This window comes from Arvicanthis niloticus, chromosome 10 (genome assembly GCF_011762505.2).
Source record: "Arvicanthis niloticus isolate mArvNil1 chromosome 10, mArvNil1.pat.X, whole genome shotgun sequence".
NCBI lineage: Eukaryota > Metazoa > Chordata > Mammalia > Rodentia > Muridae > Arvicanthis > Arvicanthis niloticus.
The window spans coordinates 3,227,537-3,245,836 of NC_047667.1; positions in this window are offsets into that span (position 1 = coordinate 3,227,537).

Below are 18,300 nucleotides of genomic sequence, written 5' to 3' on the forward strand. Positions count from 1 at the left end.
AGTAGAGATATCTGTAACTCCAAATATATGTGTAGCATAGGATGACCTTGCCAAGAGCAACAGGAGGGGATGCCCTTGATATCAGTGAGGTTTGATGTGCCCGTGTAGCTGCATGCTGGATCAGTGTGATGGGAGAGTGTAGGTGAGTGGAGGAGCACTCTCATACAGGCAAAAGAAGGTGGGAGGGCAGATGTGCAATGGGGGTTAGGTGGAGGGGGTAACTGGGAAATGGGATATTATTTGAGATGTAAATGAATGAAACTATTAATAATAATAATAATTGTAAGAAAGACAAATGTATTCTTAACAAAATAAAAGAGAAATGTCCCAAGCCCCTCCGTGTCCCCTTCGCCCATGAAAGATACACGAGAGGCAGTGTTCAGGTGGTTACCACAGAGAGGCTTTATTCTTGTATAAGCAGAAGCAGAAAGACACAAAGCCCGGAAAAGGCAATGCTTATATACAAACTAGAGTGACGTGTTCACTTCTGATTGGCTGTTCACTCATTACCCATAATATGCCCTGGGATGGGCAGTGACATTGGCGAGATTTTTGCCTTTTGCACCTGCACAGTCAGTTGTTTACTAGTGGGAGGACAGGATGCACGCGCCATCTTGTAATGGCGAATGTTGTCACACTCACTGCGGCTCCTAACATCTCCCCCTATCTATATATTAAAGATGGAACAGCCTATTGACTATCAAGCGTGGCACCAACTCAGTGAGGGAAAGCAGAGGCCTGATCCCCTGTGCAAAATGAGATATTGTAATGGGTTTCTTCTCTCGTAGTCATGCAACGAGGAATACTTCCCATACCCATCTCCATGACTTTTGGTGGGGAAAGGGAACCTCCACCCTGGGGCACCACCAGGGGAGGTTTCTTGGCATCAAACGTTTGTGCAATCAGGCATACTTTTGGGAAATCTATCCACACTCATGGAACATTCCCTGTCGAGTACCCACTCGTAACACCTCTAAATATTCAGGTACCACAGTTATTCAGGCAAGGGCTGGATAGACTTAGACCTCTCATTGACCCAGTGCAATGGGCTGAACCCTTGGGGTGCATCGACTGAGGGTCTCAGTCATCAGCTACTTTCTTAGCCTAGATAGCCAAATTTCAGGGGAGGATGCTTGCTCAAGGCTACGAGTGCTTGAGTGATAGAGACCTTGTCACATTTTTGTTGGGCTCTGAGCTTACAGATCAACCATAACATGAACACTAATCCACAACATAGGGCTGCACCAAACAGACTTATCCCCACCCTTTAAGAAAGAAGGAAAAGGCAGAGGTAAGCCAAGAAGTAAAATCGCCAGGGGTAACGGGGTCCACTCGTGTTCTGTCAAGGCTCAAAATCCGGATCTGCAATTGTTGCTGCACCTGGTCCAACTCCCTAGTCCACTTCCCTTGTAAATAAGCAGAAAGATTATGGCTTTGAACAAATGTATCATTTATAAATCTCAGAGGTGTAATACCTAGATGTGGGGTTGCTGACACGCAGCTCATTTGAACCACATCTGTGAGTTTTTCTACATGGACTTGGAGCAAATCAACTCTCTGATTGACCAACAGAATGTCTGATGCCAGGTGTGCATACACTTTCTGTAGAGTGGTCAAAGCCTCAGAAGTCCTTTCTGAAATCTGATTAACAACAGTAGCTGCTGTAACTTGATTAGCCATGGCTGTGCCGGCTGTCACAGCTTCAGCTGCAGAGATGGTAATAGCAGTGATAATGGCTGCAGTTATATCAAAATCTCTCTTCTGTCAAAATAAAGTCAAGGTCCCAGATGTCTGAACAGGGATAGGAATCCATAGTGGTATACTGGCTATTAGGGCCTGCTTATAGACAAGAGCAGACCAGCACTAGGACATAAAGCAAGTTACATTGGTACAAGTTAGCAGAAGCAGCACCTTTTAAGAAGGCAAGGGCATAGGTTTTGGAAAAGCAGATAGGATAGCCATCTAAATTCACTATATATACTAGGAACCCAATTTAGGAGAGTCCAAGTGAGAACTGAAAGTGTCTGCAGATGAATCCTTCAGGGGTCATTTTCAGGAACAGTGAACCGCTGAGTCAGTTGCTCTGGCAGCCAAAATGGGTTGTCTTCTTCCTGTGGAAAAACACAAACCACTCCCCTGGATCTTATTAAAATAGGATCCGGGCCTTTCCATTGACCAGTCAAAACATCTTTCCATTTTATCATTTCTATTGTCCTAGTTGGTTCCAGGCAATGGCGATCAGCCGCTGTGTTGCCCTGACTGTGCAAATTAAAAAAAAATTAAGAGTAAAAAGTGCCAGAGAGACAAAAACCCATAGCACCGTGGGCAGAGCTTCCTCAACTTCTCCTTATTGTTTTATCAAATAAGTTTTAAGGGTACGATGAGCACGCTCAATGATGCCCTGTCCCTGAGGGTTGTAAGGAAGACCCGTCAGGTGTGTCACCTCCATTTGGCGACAAAATTGTCCAAACTTTTGAGAAGTGTAGGCTGGTCCATTGTCAGTTTTAAGGATTTTAGGCTTTCCCCAGGCACTCCAAGCCTCGAGACAATATTGAATAACATGGGCCGCCTTTTCTCCCGTCAATGGAGAGGCGAACATAACTCCAGAACAGGTATCAATGGAGACATGCAAATATTGTAATTTGCCAAAGGATGGGATGTGAGTAACATCCATTTGCCAGATCTGTAATGGCCTAATTCCCCGATGGTTAATTCCGGTATGGGGAACAGGTAGGAATTGACAGCAGTTTTGGCATTGAGTCACGATATCTCTAGCCTCTTTTCTAGTGATGTTAAATCAGCATCGTAGTGTCTCAGCTGTCACATGAAACCTTTTATGAAAGGCTTTAGCCAAATCCAATTTTGGCGAAAGGGCAATTACAATCAACTTTGTGGCTCGATCTGCCAGGTCATTTCCATGGGACATAGGTCCCGGTAAGCCTGAGTGAGCCCTAATATGAGTTATAAAGACAGGGAATGAAAATCCTACCCGCTGCCTAGGTCATTCGGGCCACAAAGTCAGAGAAAGACTCATTAGATGTCTGAATTATCTTGGACAAATAAAGGTTACTGCCTTCCTTCCTAGGGAGGGACTTCCATGCCTTTATTGCAGCTGATGCTATCTGTGCATAGACCTGGCAGGGATGAGCAGTCTGGTCGTTCTCGTGTATGCCAAGTCCAGCCAGCATGTCAAAAGTCCATAATTGTTGTCTCTCAGTGTTTGCATTAATCCTGGCTTGTGCTTGTAGTGCCTCGTGCCACAAGGCCTTCCACTCTAGGTATTGGCCCATATTGTTAAGTACCGCCTTCACTGTGTCCTGCCAGTCTCCTGGCGTCATAGCAGCTGTACTTAATCTCTCCACTTGGGATATAGTAAAATTAGCCCCAATTCCATATGCACGTACTGCCTCAGCTAATTCTTTGACCTGTCTATACTCTACTGGGGCATGGACACGAGCGCCTTCTGCCACTTCAAAGACCGGAAATGCAAGCTGTAGCTGTCTCCTATCTCCTGGGCTGAGAAATGAATTAGAGGCATAGGCCGGAGTCAAGGGCGGGGCCGAGGAATTCAAGGTCTTTCTTAGTCTTATTCCAGAACAGCTTCCAGAAAAGGGTTTGTCTGAACACAGGAATAATCAACATTCAGAATAGGTCATGAATGGCAGGGAGCCTTTAGGCATAAGGGTCTGAGGAAAGAATATTTAGCATATGATAGTTAACAGATCCCATGGGAAAATTTCCAATGGCAGACATGAGCAAAGAGCAAGGTAAGCTCATTCTATCTATAGACATGGAACTTGGGCTGTTAGACAGAATGTTATTTTGAGGCAAGACTGACCAAAAGTTTCTCTAAAACAGGACATAATGTACAATGTGTGGGCCCACTCAGATACCCAAAACAGGATGTAGAGCTTACAATAGAAGTCAAAGGGTGGTCAAAATGTAGGAATAGTCAAAGCCACAGTATCCAGATGGATCAGGTCAGAGAATAACTGTATAGGATGTAGAACACTTTAGATGGTAACTTAACTTCTTAATTGTCTCCCTAGAAAAACATGCAGATTCCTATGCTTCTTCCTATGCAACTATCCAACTTTAGTAGTACATAAACACATGGACATAACCTTAAATTTTTATGTCTGCTTACAGTGTTCTAAATTTTGGATAAATTGAGCTTCTGAGAAAATCACTCACCTTTGCTGGAAGTGTTCACCCTGGTAGATGCTCAGGAGAAGTGGTAAAAAAAAGGGTGGAGAAACATTAGTCACATGTCTACAAGTGTCAGGGTCCCAGCTGCTTAGCTTGGCTGGCTCTTTTTCTAAACTTGATTTTCTTGCTTCTTTATTTCATCTAGTTCCATTCCCCTTGCCTTATCTACTCCCTTCTTCTTCCCCATCAACTCCCTCTGTTCTTTCTCTGCTCTTTATTCTGGCTGCAATCTCATCTTTCCTATTTTCTTTTTATCAACTTAATAAACCAAGCCTAAAACAGAGTCACAGTAAATCTGTGGAAAATCCCATAAAAACTATGTTTTCTCATAGCCCACTGGAACCTTTCTGGAACTCTTGGAGACACACAACAGGAGACTCCTCTTGCCATCAGACAAAGCATGCAAGCTATCACTGTGGATTTCCCCAGAAGAGAAATTAGTGTAGCGGAGATTTCCTCAGGTCTAGAGATTTTTACCAAGGCAGAGAGGGCATGAACAAACTGGACCTATATGCTCTAGAAGAAGCCCTATGAGAAACATCTCCGAAACTCAGAAGCTATGAAGTGTGAAGTACAAGCATGAAGTGAATGAGAAAATCCCTTGATTCAAGGATGTTTCAAAGTGGTGACCCGAATCGTGGATAATGAAGTTGATAATGCCTCTTTAAGCAAATCAGAACCCAAAAGCTTGCAGCATCAAGTCCAAGTAGAAGACAATTTTGTATGGCTTGTCTTGTGGAGATACTAGCAAACATATTCACCCCAAATAGGAAACCAACAGCCAACCAAGATTCAACTTGCCAAATGAATGAGCTTATTGAGCTTATTTAAAAAGTATGGGCAAAGGATTATTTACAGGAGCATAGATGATTCAAAAGTAGTTTTGCCAACAGAAAGCCACTCCAGAAGGATATATACAAAAATTGGATCATTGGTGCTACTGACTTACTTACAGGCAACTTTGTTGGTAGGAAAATCTTCTTTTCAGCAATTGTTACTGCTCATAAAACCTTGAAAAGAGGGCTTCTTAATATTGTAAGATTCAGGAACATTTTGAAACTTGCGAGTCATTTAGTCCTTGAATCTTTAACCATTACTTACTTTCTAAATTTTTATAAGCCTCACTTCTGGATGGATGAAATAGTCCAGTTCAGAGAGAATTTATACAAAACAGACCCCAGTTGGCATAGTACAGCACTGAAAAAAAAATCTGTAATCACAAAGTTTCAAAAATATGGTTTCCTAAATAAGTAATATCATATGACATAATAACACAAATGGAAGAACTCTAACTAGGCACTTACTTACAGGCACAACAACCACAGCTTGTTGAAGAGCTATAAGCAATTAATGGCTATTGCAAGAGGCATTCAATCTTCTCTAAAAACAATCTCCCTGATAGATTTTTCAAACCCAAAAAGTTGGCCCTATACACATACATAAATACTAAATGGAGTCAGCATTTTGTATTTGTGTGTGTGTATGTGTGTGCATCTGTGTGTGTGTGTGTATGTGTGTGTATATGTGTGTGTGTGTGTATGTGTGTTTGTGTTTGAAAGAAGTTTTAGGATAAGGCAGAGCTGAAAGTGCAAAAGAAAAATGTAGAAATTTAATAAATATGCATCTCTTGTATGAAATTCTCAAGAAAAATCTAGTCATGTCCACCTCCAAAATTGACACATCCATTTTCAGGCCAGTCATCAAAAGCACCTAGAATTACAGTGTTAAAGAAAATAAGTCTTACTTCATAAAATATCAAAAAAGAATACTACCACAAGAAGATGAATCATTTTGTATGTTGATATATTTATTTACTTAATATGCTTATTTACTGTACTTGATAGGAAGACAGTCTTATTACCATAGGCCTTTCCCACCAAAGATGTGAGGGTTCATGACTGCAAGAGTCCTACTTCCAGAGCCTCTGATTCTCATTTAATACTGCTTCATGTAGCTCTCACTCCAGGTGATGCTGGGAATAGTTTCTTCCTATGTATGTGTAATGGCTTTATGGCTATACATTCATGATGTTAGTGTCAGAAAGTCAGAGTTATCAGATTGAATTTCATATAAATTGAAATCCAATCATCCTTCTTAGTCAAGAAGCAAGATATTAAGAGAGTTTTAATAGTTAAAAATAAGGCTGTCTTTGTAACTCTACTGGTCTACTTGCCTAGTGTTCATAAAACCCTGAGTTCCATCTTCAGTACTGCATATACTGGTTGTGGTGATGTTTACCCAGATTCCAGCACATTTGAGACTGAAAATTGAAAGATAAGAATTTAAGGTCATCCTCAGGTATATTTTAAATTTGAAGACAGCCTGAAAATGTATAAGACTATCTCTCAAAAAAGTAAACTAAGAAGAAAAGAAGTTAATGTGGCTAATGTATACCTCAGTTGTAAGATACTGGCAAGCATTCAGAAGACTTTAGGTTTAATCGTCAGAGCCATAAATAAATTAATATGTGGTCTTTACATAACTTGTCCCTAATTACAATATTTTTAAAAATGGGCTCTCAAGGAACGACACCATTGTGGGAGGGGCTTTTGCCTCTCCTTCAGTTTCCATAATAGATTTATTAGATGTGTGTGAATCTCTCCAACACTAATGAATATCACAACCACATCCTAACACTATCCACTTTAGTGTTTTTAATTCTGTCCTGCAAATCCCCCCCCCCAAAAAAAAACCCACAATAAAAGAGGAAAAATGAATTGAATATGCTGGAGTGTGGAAGGTCCTTCTGCTTCTGGCTAACCAAATCCTGGAACAAGCTTTTGTTGGTCCCAAAAGCAAGTACTAGTAAATCAGACAATCATCTGTGTAACACAGCAGGCTCTCAGGAGAGCATCTATGACCCATTTATCTGGCCTACCCAGAGCTGAGTTGGTGCAGGAAGAATTGCAGAATTTTTAGAAGAGTGTATTTCTGGGGATTTTGTTTTGTTCGATTTTGATTTTCTTATACAATGCATCCCAGACTCAGTTTTCATTCCTTCCACTCCTTCTTGTTCTGTCCCATGTTCCCTCTCCCCACAGATCTACTCCTCCTCTGTTTCTCTTCAGAAAATAGCAGGACTCCCAGGAAAATCAACTGAATGAGACTAGATGCAAACTCTATCATGGTTGGGTAATGCAACATAGTAGAAGAAAAAAAAAATGAGAACTATGAGCATGAAAAAGAGTCAGAGCCAGCACCTGCTCCATGATTAGAAATCCCACAGGAACATCAAGACACATAACCATAATGTATATGCAAGGGAATCCAGTGCAGACCCAACAGGCTGCATGATAACCACTTCAGTTTTTGTGAGCCCTGATGAGTTCTGCATAGATGACTCTGTGATCCAGTAATGTTCTCTTAGTTTTCATGATTCCTCTGCCTCTTACAACTCTTCATTTCCCAGAAGAAGATAATTCTAGGCTATTTCATTCATTTTTTTGTGTTTAAATAGGATATATTAACCTGTAAAATTTTGGATGTTTTTATTATCACTTGAAAACATCATTATCTACAACCTTTAAAAAAAGTGGTTAAAATGTGTCTGAAGAAATTATTACAATAAGTGGTATTAAATGTGTTTGTAGAAAATGAACTTTGATTATCTCTTCTAAGCCCTTTTGTCCTAATCCAGAGAAGCACCTGTGTGGTGCTCAAGAATGGGATCTGAAAGCAGTGATTCAGAAATTTCCCACTTCATTAAGGTACAGTTTAAATGTGGTATGTGCAGCATTTATGGATGGCAAAGTTAGGGTTTGTGTAGAATCCAATGAACTCTGCTTCAAGATATTTATAAATGCAATTGATAGTTCTGTAAACATAGACAATTATTTTCAAATTCTTTAAGGATATGTCAACAGCACTTTGAATAGAGAATTTAGAAAGATATTTTACTTTATTTACTTCCCACTAGTAAGTTCCTTCTGAATCCCTATAGCCAAAGAATCCCCACTGCTCTCAGAGTAAAGCCTCAAAGAATTGTGGAATTATATAAAAGCTACCTACTTTGGGGATGGGGTGATAGCTCAGTCTTTAAAGTGACTGCCACATAAGCAGGAGGACAACAGTTTGGATTACCAGCACTCATGTAAAAAGAAAAATAAAACCTGGGAATAGTACCATGTGTACAATTCCACCACCAAGGATCAGAGCAATATACCAAAGGAATCGATGAGATCTGGGTTCAGTGAAGGACTGTGAGTGTGAAGAAATTTTCATCTCTGTATTTCCAGTGCTTAGCAATGTAGCTGACAGACATTAGGTTATAGAAACTTTTAAATGAATGAGTGAGTGAGCATGCACCCTAAAGTTTGGTTTCCCTGTCTGGAGAATAAGAATTGTAATTATAATCCGAACCCTACAAACCTCAGAGTTTGGTAACCCTCCAGAAGTACTACAAGCCTACTCAATATCATATTGCCTTATCAAAAATTTCAACTCTATTCAGAGTTCATCTCACATTCTTCTTTGAACTGTTTTCCATATTGTGATATATTCACAGAGAATCTGTCCTTGCTGGTACACTTGATGTTTCTAGGCAGGAGCTGGAGATGTTGCTTTTTCTAATAACATACTCTAGGTTGATGCTGAGGGGTGTTGTTGAATACATTCTGGAGAACACACCCTGAAGTTATCTCTCTGAACTCAAATTCTGTTGATCCTTGATGATATGCATCTGGAGACCTTGGCAGCTCTAAGATTTTGTAGAAACTCACTTGGGCTCACAAGGCAGTGTTAAGAAAATTATCTAAATGTCTTAATTTACAACTGTTAGGTGAGTGAAAGAGGAAATATAAGGCATAAAAAATAAACACAAACTTTGCCAGGTCAGGCCAGGCCAGGGATTGCTGGAATGTAGTGGGGAGCTTTCCTGGTGAGTGATATTTGCTGTGGAGAGGGATGCATAGAGCTAAGCCTGTTAGCATATTAACTTCTCATCCTTAATTCCTGCTCCCTTCAACTGTAAAAGAGTTCAGTGCTCCCTAGTGGCTACTGGAAGAGTTTGTCAAGATGAGAAATGCACTTAGAAACATTTTATATCTCTGTAAAAAATTGTTCTAGACACAAAGATGTTCAAGCACTCCTCAGACACTTTGTGCTGCTCTTATCCAGGTCTTGTAAATACTTGCCCAACTCGTCATGTTACCTTTTTTCTGATCAAAGCAGGTTGTACAAGACCTTCCTCAAAGCAAGAGATGCCTGAATATATTGCTCATCTTCAGCAGAAAATGAAGTGATTCCAGTCTTATGCATCTTTATCAAAAGTGGGAAAGTTAGATGAGTTTGTCAACATATATATTATTATAATTTAAGGCAATTCAGTAAGAACCACACATATTTGAGCATGTACCTTGTTTATATTAGAAGAAGAGAAAATGCTGTTACCTTGTGTTTTAAGACAGTGTTATTTAATGGATCCTGGAGCTGGCTAATTAGGGACAAATGACAGAAATCACCTCAGCTCTTACCAGTTGCTTTGCAAACACATGTTCTCATGAACAGTTTCTTTATACAGATACTATCTTTCAAACAACAGCTCTTCTCAATTAAGTAGCACATGCTTCCCCAACTGAGCTGTCTCCCCAACTCATGCCTTTCATTTTGAAAAAGCAGATGAATGCAATTTGAGAAGAAACATTATCAGTTTATTGAAGGGAGTAGCAGTGTACATCAACATGACTATTACCTTGGTTGGTAATGTACTCCAGAAGAGGAAATGAAATCCTCTAAGCCCTAATGTAAATGAGCTGATTGATGGATCATATTTTATAAGCTAGGGCCACATGCATACACCCATAACCAGTGTCTACATGCCAGCTTTCTTAGAACCTCAGAGGGAACCATCACAGAAATGTCATCATGGAGAAGAGGCATCTACACAGTGAGTCTATTAGTTTTATTCTTCATTGCTATGACAAAGAACCTGAGGAAAACAATTTAACAAAAGTCATGTTTTGGATCAGAGCTTGAATATATGGTCCACTAATGATAAGGAAGTCATAGTGACAGAAGCCAGAAGTTGCCGGCCACATTACATCCAGTCAGGAAATACAGACTAAAGAATGTTGGTATCTAGCTCACTAACTCAATTTTGTCTGCAAGAGTCTGTATAAAGTGTGTGAATGTGTAGACAAACTAAAATGGATATAAGTTCACATGTTTGAGCCTCCATATAGAACACGTAAGCTGGTATGAGTACCTTCCTTGATCAAACTCAATGTTATATACTGAAGCAAGCACTCTTCTTTAAACCCAGTGTTTATTAGTTTGGATAATGTAGCTTGCTAGCATTCTCCAAGCACCTCTGTCTCCACCTCCATATGCCAAGATTACAGATAGGTATCTACAAAACAACCATTTACATGGGGATTGGGAACATGAACCCCTGTCCTCATGCTTGTCTGACCAAAGCTTTATCAACTGACCTATCTTCTCAGCTATTTTTGGAACTCAAAACCTCGTTCTTTTTATGCCTTCTAAGACCAAATGTAATAGAATGGTGGGTTGGCCCTCCTCAGTGGAAACTCCTTCAAATGTCCAGAGATGTGTTTTTATGTTGACTCTATATCCAGTCAAGAAAACAAAGAAAATAAACCATCACAATTCCAGTCCTTGTAAACTTGACAACACAAACAACCACTTTGACTTTAAATAGTAACATTCCACATTTGGGCTAAAACGTCTTGTTTTTCATCTGATAATACAAAATATATTTAGTCTGTGATAAAAATCCTTATAGACTATAATAGTCACAATATTGCTCAAATGTCCAAAGCATTCAGAAACTCAAAACAAACTTAATTATTTTACGCCCCTGTGAAATTAAAAAAAAATAATAATAATGGGTTAAATAGTTCTAATGAAAATAAACATTTTAATTACAAAGGTAAGAAGTCGGAGAATAAGAAAAAAATAAAGTTGAGAAAAATATTTAACCAAATCACTAATAAGGAAAGGATTTACTTTGACTTACCCTTTAGGGTTGTGGTCCATTATGGCTGCAAATCCATAGAAACAGGAAGAGGAATCATCTGTTCACATTACATCCACACTCAGGAAGTGAAAAGGCATGAATATTTCATTACAGCTCACTTCTCTTTGTTCAGTTTGAGCCTTCAGCACAGGGAAAGGGTAACTATATTGAAGGTAGGTGTTTCTACATTGTTTTACTGAATCTATACACTTCCTCACATACATGCCGTGGATTTTATCTCCGATGTGATTCTAGATCCAGTCAACTGAACAGTCATAGTACTAATCACAGTGAATGCTTACTATCTGTACCTCAGAGACACACTGTGGTGTTGGGCTGTATCTTGTGTGTGGGTATGGGTCCTGTGGGTTGAGTTGTGGGACCCACATCTGCTGCCTGCAAGAGGCTAGGGCCACAGCTCAGAGAATCCGAGGCTCTGCAATTTGACTATGTTTACTCTATGCTGGCCAGACATCAGGCTGTGAGAAGCTGCAAGACTCTTCTCTGGGGATGGAGGGAACACAGCTGGAGGTCCCATGGGGGCTGGAGCTCTTGGGTTGGGGATCCCCAGGCCAAGGTGGCCAAGAACTGATTGGTTCTCGGGCCCTTGGGCTTTCAGGTGCCTCTGAGAGGCTGTGGAAAGTCCGAGACACGGGAGATGGTACAGGGTGGATTGACCCTTAGCCAAAGTGGGGAAGGGGAGAAGCTCTTGGTCAAGGTGACTTGCTTGGCGGGTCAAGGCTGGCTTGGCTTGCTTGCTTGCTTGAGTTGGCTGCCTCCATGTCTGGAAGTGTAGAGAGGTCACTGGCAGGAGATTAGATGTTGGCTCTTTAGTTAAAGACCTTTTCTATGGTTCCCCACAGCAGTCCCCCAAAAAGAGAGATAGTCCATGGTCTTAAGATATAGTATTAAGATATTTATTATCATAAAGGAAAATGGATCAAGCTATATCGCAGTATTTTCAGGGTGGGCTTGAGGCTAAATACCTTTTGCAAAGAGGAAGGGTCTGGAAAGAAATGCTCAATTGGCTAAACCCTCTGGCCTTTAGGTATCTCATTAATATTCAAGATCTATCTTGAAGCTCTGTGGCCTGTAGTCTTGCCCTCTACCCGTGGAGGGGCTAGGAGGGGCATTGTCCTACATGACTGATGGCCACAGACCGCTCTGTGGGGGGCAGTAGCTATGTGAAAGATGCCAGGGATCCAGGAGCAAGGCTAAACTCCCACCATTCCTGAGGGTCTCCAGGATTCAAAGCCTGTTTGAACAGGTACCCAGCTGCCTCCCAAAGCCTCAGAACTCCTCCTTTTACATTTTTTTAAAGAGAGGTGTCACTAGAGTATGTCATTTGTAGTGAAAATTTTGGATGAGATGGATGCATCAGACAACACTACACAGGCTATATGGGGTAGCATAATTAAGTCACAGAGTAAGGAGATTGATGGGGTATTGGGAAGGCAAGAGATCATTAAACTAATGAATTGTTTCACAGGCTGTACAGTTTGAGGGTAATAATATCTGATTAATCTAGATAGACATTATGTTTTCCTTACTAGCATGTAACTTTGCCCAATCAGTAACCATTTGACTTTGGCAAGAAAGTTCATCTGCAACTGGAAGGTCCTCTATAGGACTCAGTGTGTGTCTCTGGATCTCAGCATGTGTCTCGGGACTCTTCAGTCAGATGAGATGTCTGGAGGAAGGCAGCTTGTTGTCCCATTCAGGTTCTAGGAGATGGGATTGTCTCTGCTGGATTTGTGGGAGCAGCACTGTCCTTTTTCTTTGTTTGGAAAACCTATAGGGTGATTAAAACAGGGAAGCAGAAGCCTAGCAGGGGGATGTCTGCAAAGGGTGGGTAGCAAGCATTAAGCTCCTTGGGAGCACATCTCTCCCAAGGATGTGCCTTGGGATCTTCCTTGGTCTGCCTTTATGATACTAAAAAAGCAAAGATGTTTGAGAAATTTAGTCTTGGAAGGCACCTTTGAGTCTGCTTTGGATGGCTAAGAAAGAAATCATGTTAATTATGTATCTGGGATAGGCAGCAACAGTTTGTCTGTAAAAGAAAGCTGGTTGTTAATTCCAGGTGGAATAATGGTGATCAGCATAGTTGATTTGACCTGTGAAATTAGGTAAGATGAACATTGAAACTTTAAAAAAATATCAAAAAGTTTAAAAAAACTTTTTGGTTGAAAAGCACAAACATTGTTTCAGGTATTTCAGTTAGGGAAGACAAGCATTTAAAAACGTGAGTTAAGGGTCTCAGGTGTGCTTCTCTATTGTCTTTGGCAGGTTTAGATGCAATGGTTGAAGGGCCTGCTCTCCCTCCTGGTGGCTGTGTGATCTAGCAGAGACGTATTCCTGTATTCTATTTGTTTTTTTCTTAGCCAGTAAATCTTAAATTTACAGCAGAAGGAGAAGAAAGGCCAACCTTGAAGAAAAGATTAAAGGAAAAAGCATAAAGGCTTAATAGGACAGTCAGAGCCAGAAGGAGTGAAAAGTTGTGCAAAAGATTTGACTCATTGCCAAGGCATGTGTGAGCTGGGAACTAGTGCTTGGAGACAATGCTCCTAAAAGCAATCTGTCCAGGCCTGGCCTGGGGCTCTTAGCTTCAAGAAAGAAACTGTCTCAAAAGGAAAAGAAAAAGGCTCACACAAAGGAAGGGGTCCTAGAATGAGGGTCAGGGCAGGCATTGTGACCTGAAAGGCAGCTGTTAGCTATATAAGAGCCTTTGCTATATGGCTGGGGGAGGGTTAACAAGTGGAGGCTAGCCAAAATATGATTGGAGACTGTAGCTAGAGTCAAATAGAAGAAGCTGGCCAAGAACACATGAAGAAAGAGAGGAAAAGAGAGAATGGGAGAAAGAGAGAGAGAGAGGCCTAGTCTTTTGAACTAGTCTGGAAGTTACTCACTGTCCTTGAGTTCTGTGGAGTGGGTCTGGGTAAAGACTTAGGTTAGTTAGTAGTCCTGGTACCATTGCAATGATGCTTTACCTACAGCCTCACAGACACACTGGTAGAAGCAACCTCAGGACCTGCCCACATAAAAGAAAACTTTTCACTCTGACTTACTGTCTGCCTGACACATCATTTCCAAATGGATAAGGAGAATGATGTGTCAGGCAGAGAGTAATGCCTATCCTTGACTTTCATTTCTGTACCACATCAACTTTCAGAGCCATCTTTGTCTGATATTATGTCTCCTCATCATTGATATACTCAGACTCCAGAACTGAAACCACAGTGTAGCCTAGGTGTAGGAGTCTCTTACTTGGTACAAAGCTTCTCCACTGAGTGGCTAGGAAAATAGCTTATTCATTAAAGTACTTGTCACACAATCAATGGGACCTGGATGTGATTCCTAGGGCTCATGTTAAAAAAACAAAAACAAACCAACCAAACAAAAAAAACTATGAGTATGGTGTCAAGTACTTATAATCATAGACAAAGGGAGACACAGCTAGGCAAATATTTAGGAATCACTAGCCAGCAAGCTTAGATAAATCAGTAGGTGCTCTGTAAGGGCAAAGAGAGACTTTCTCAAAATAAAGAAAAATGATGGATGCTTCATGTGAGGTAATTAATTAATTAAAGGTTCACCTGTATTATCCACATTTATGTGCACACATGTGCAGAGGCATGTGTGTGAGTGTGTGTGTGTGTGTGTGTGTGTGTGTGTGTGTGTGTGTGTGTAACACATACTCCAATAAGTTTATCTTGGTTTCTTAGAAGACTTGACAGTGACTATTGTGTAGCCCCCATAGGCATTTATGTTTAAATACTTTATCCTCAGTAAATGAACAGTTTAGAGAGGATACAGAGTGGTGTCCATATTATAGAAGTTGGTTGACACTGGGGGTGGGTTTTGAGTTTCAAAAGCTTACATATGACCCAGTCTCTTTTTCCCTCTCTGCCATCATCATGGAATCAGCTATAAGCTCTCAGCTACTACTCCAGGACCATGCCTGTCAGCCTGCTTCCATACTCCTCACCATAATGATCATGGACTAACAACCTTCTGAAGCAGTGAGAAAGCACCTGATTAAATGCCTTATTCTTATAAGCTGTTTGTCATAATGTTTCTTCATAGCAATACAAATGTTGCCAAGACACTGGCATACAGCCCTTTCTACTTTCTGTATATAAGGACAAATTTGGACTTTTCTTAGTATAGTGTAGTGGTTCTCAACCTTCCTAATACTTTCTCTTTTTAATACAGTTCCTCATTTATGGTGAAGATTTTTTAAATGTTTATGCTTTAATTTTAATTGTGGAATATTGGGCTGCTTTAGATTTCCACAGCAGCTAACTATGATTTGTCTCATGCTCTGGCAGGGACATAATTCTGCCAGCTGAAGATAGTTTACATTTGGAATTTTCTGGATTCTTAGGAGGTTATAAAAATGTCAGAACCCTAAAAAGCTATCTATGGTAGCTGCTGCTACCCCTGCTGTTGGTCCAACCATTGTTGGTCCCTGCTGTTCTTGGTTTCTGTTTTTGTTTTTTCAGCTTTTTCAGGATTCTTAGCTTGTTGTTTATTTTTTTTTACTGGATTGGGGTATGAAGATAATCATGATGAAGAAGACTGGAGTTGCCCCTGGAATTTAACACTCCTAATCATTAGGAAATTGTCTAAGGAGAGCTCAGCCTTCTTTCTACTATAACCTGCTTTCTCACAGATCTAACATTTGGGGAGTTGGAAAGGACTTGTGTAGAAAAGGGCGGTAGGTAAAAGACCCAAATAAATGAAACAAAACTATGGTTACACACATGTAATGATGATCCTATACAATAAAATTATTTTTCTCAGTACTCCATAACTGTAAATTTGCTTTTTTTATGAATCACAATGTAAATATTTTTTGGAGTAGAGGTTTTCCAAATAGGTTGTGACTCAAAGGTGAGAACTACTGGTATAAGTAATTTTTGTAAATATTGCTGAGTTAATTTGTAATCACTATATTAAAAATCCATGGCCATATAGTTATATTACCACCTAAATATTTAAGGTAAAAATATTAATCTGAAATAACCATCTATTATAATTCAGAAATAGTGAGCCCAGATGCTAAGAACATCCATATTGTTCCAATGGTAAACGTTTGTTCTTTTCCAGTATTGAAACAAGGGTGGCACCTGGACTTAATTCTCTTCGTAGTCCAAGAGAAATCAGAGTATAATTGTCTACCCATGGTTAAGGAAAGATGTCCAATTCATCAACCTTGTTAAATCCTGTCAGAGATCATGTGTGTCTTTTTATTCATTGGTTTCATCAGTATTTTGGGTTCTGCTGGAACACATTTCATGCCCAAGAAAATAAACACATCAGCAAGAAAAAGACTTCAGTCAGAAGAGAACTCAGCATTTCTATAAACAAAGCTACTCTAGAAAATCCCATAGAAAATTGCTTTATTTCACAGAAGCAATCAACTTTAATAGCTTTCAAGGAATCTTCAGAAATTTACTAAATTGTAAGAACTTATGTTGACCAGAACATAACCCACATATAAGGAACCAATTACATATCTATTATTTTCTTTCCGTGGAAAATGACTTTCTAAAATAGGAACAATTACAAGACTTTTGTCAATTTAAAATACTTTATTATCACATTGAACTCCAATACTGTCATATCACAGACAGAATGAGAACACCACTGTTATAGAAGAGAGTCTTTAAGTAGAAGCATATTAGAGTTATTACTCTCTAGAGGTTTAAATATCAACATATATTTGTTTATGAATACCATGAAAGCAAAGCATGGTCTGTTTTATATTGTGTTGGATATACTAGATGGTCAATTCCCTTAAGCTCCACCCTAAAGTCAAGGGCTGTTTGTCTGAGAAGCATATTTACTAGATAGTCTTTAAATATGGATCCTATAAAGATTCTTCCAAGGGTAAGATCTCCAGTGAAAGTTGAAGGCAATCAACAGTTGATGCATGCAAGTTGGTTTTGTTTTTTGAAAGAGGAATAGTTTCTTCAACTGTTAAGTGACATCTAGCATAGACCAAATCTTCTATATCTCTATCCTTTATCAAAAACATAGAAAATAATTTTGTTAAGACATGAATAAGTAAGGAAATACATGAATTCAAAACAAGATTGAGAGATGGATCCTTGCATTCATGCATCATGCACAGATGTATAGATACATCAATGAAAGAATAGATGATGAACAAAGGGTTGCATACGTACACAAGTGTATACATAAGCTAAAGCAAGGACTATACCATATATTTAAGGAATTTGATAACCAAATTGAATTATAATTGAAAATGAAATGAAGCAATAGTTTTGAATTTTGTTTTAAAGATAAATGGGAGAGCATCAACTCTTATGAGGACATTTAATGGTAAAGAGGGATTCCCAGAAAACAAACCTTTAATTTGTTAGAGAGTATAGATGGAAATATCTATAAATTTGAATTGAGAAGTGATGGAGAAATGTATACTCTGCAAGATTAACAGCATCTTAAGACAGGTAAATTCTGAGTCCTCACTATATCCCCCACTATATCACTATTCTCAGATATTTATAAACCTAGAAAAGCTTAATAGGGCACTCAAATACATAAAGTTTTCTAACTAGCAGGGCCAATTAACAATAGAAGTGGAAGTCCATGACAACTGTAAGTTAGGGTTATGGGTCTGGAAAGTATTCCAATCTGGAAAGGATTACTAGACCAACTAAAAGTATGGATAAAGGAAATACTTAGCTTTTACCAAAGTATACCCTTCTAGGTTGTTTAACTGTTTCAATCAATAGAATATTGCCTGCAAAAGTTGTTACAACAGCTAGTAGGGAGCTATTTCTGAATGAGGCACCAGTCTAATCACTATTAAATTAACAACACATAAATAGTTGACTACTCTGCATAGAGAAGAGTGACAATGATATGAAAAGTGTCTGCAAATAAAGCAGTTTAATTGATAAAGTAACTTTCAAGTGGCTGCCAAGCTAATTTTATCTGTTTGAATTTTCACACAAAACTCAAATAGGCAAACATCTTGATGAGTAAAGTTGTTGCTAAATTAACTTTAAGGAGAAAGTGTACAACTGCAGTGAATGGGTGGAAATGTAGGAGATAGAAGCAACATCAGAAGATCAGTAGCTCTACTT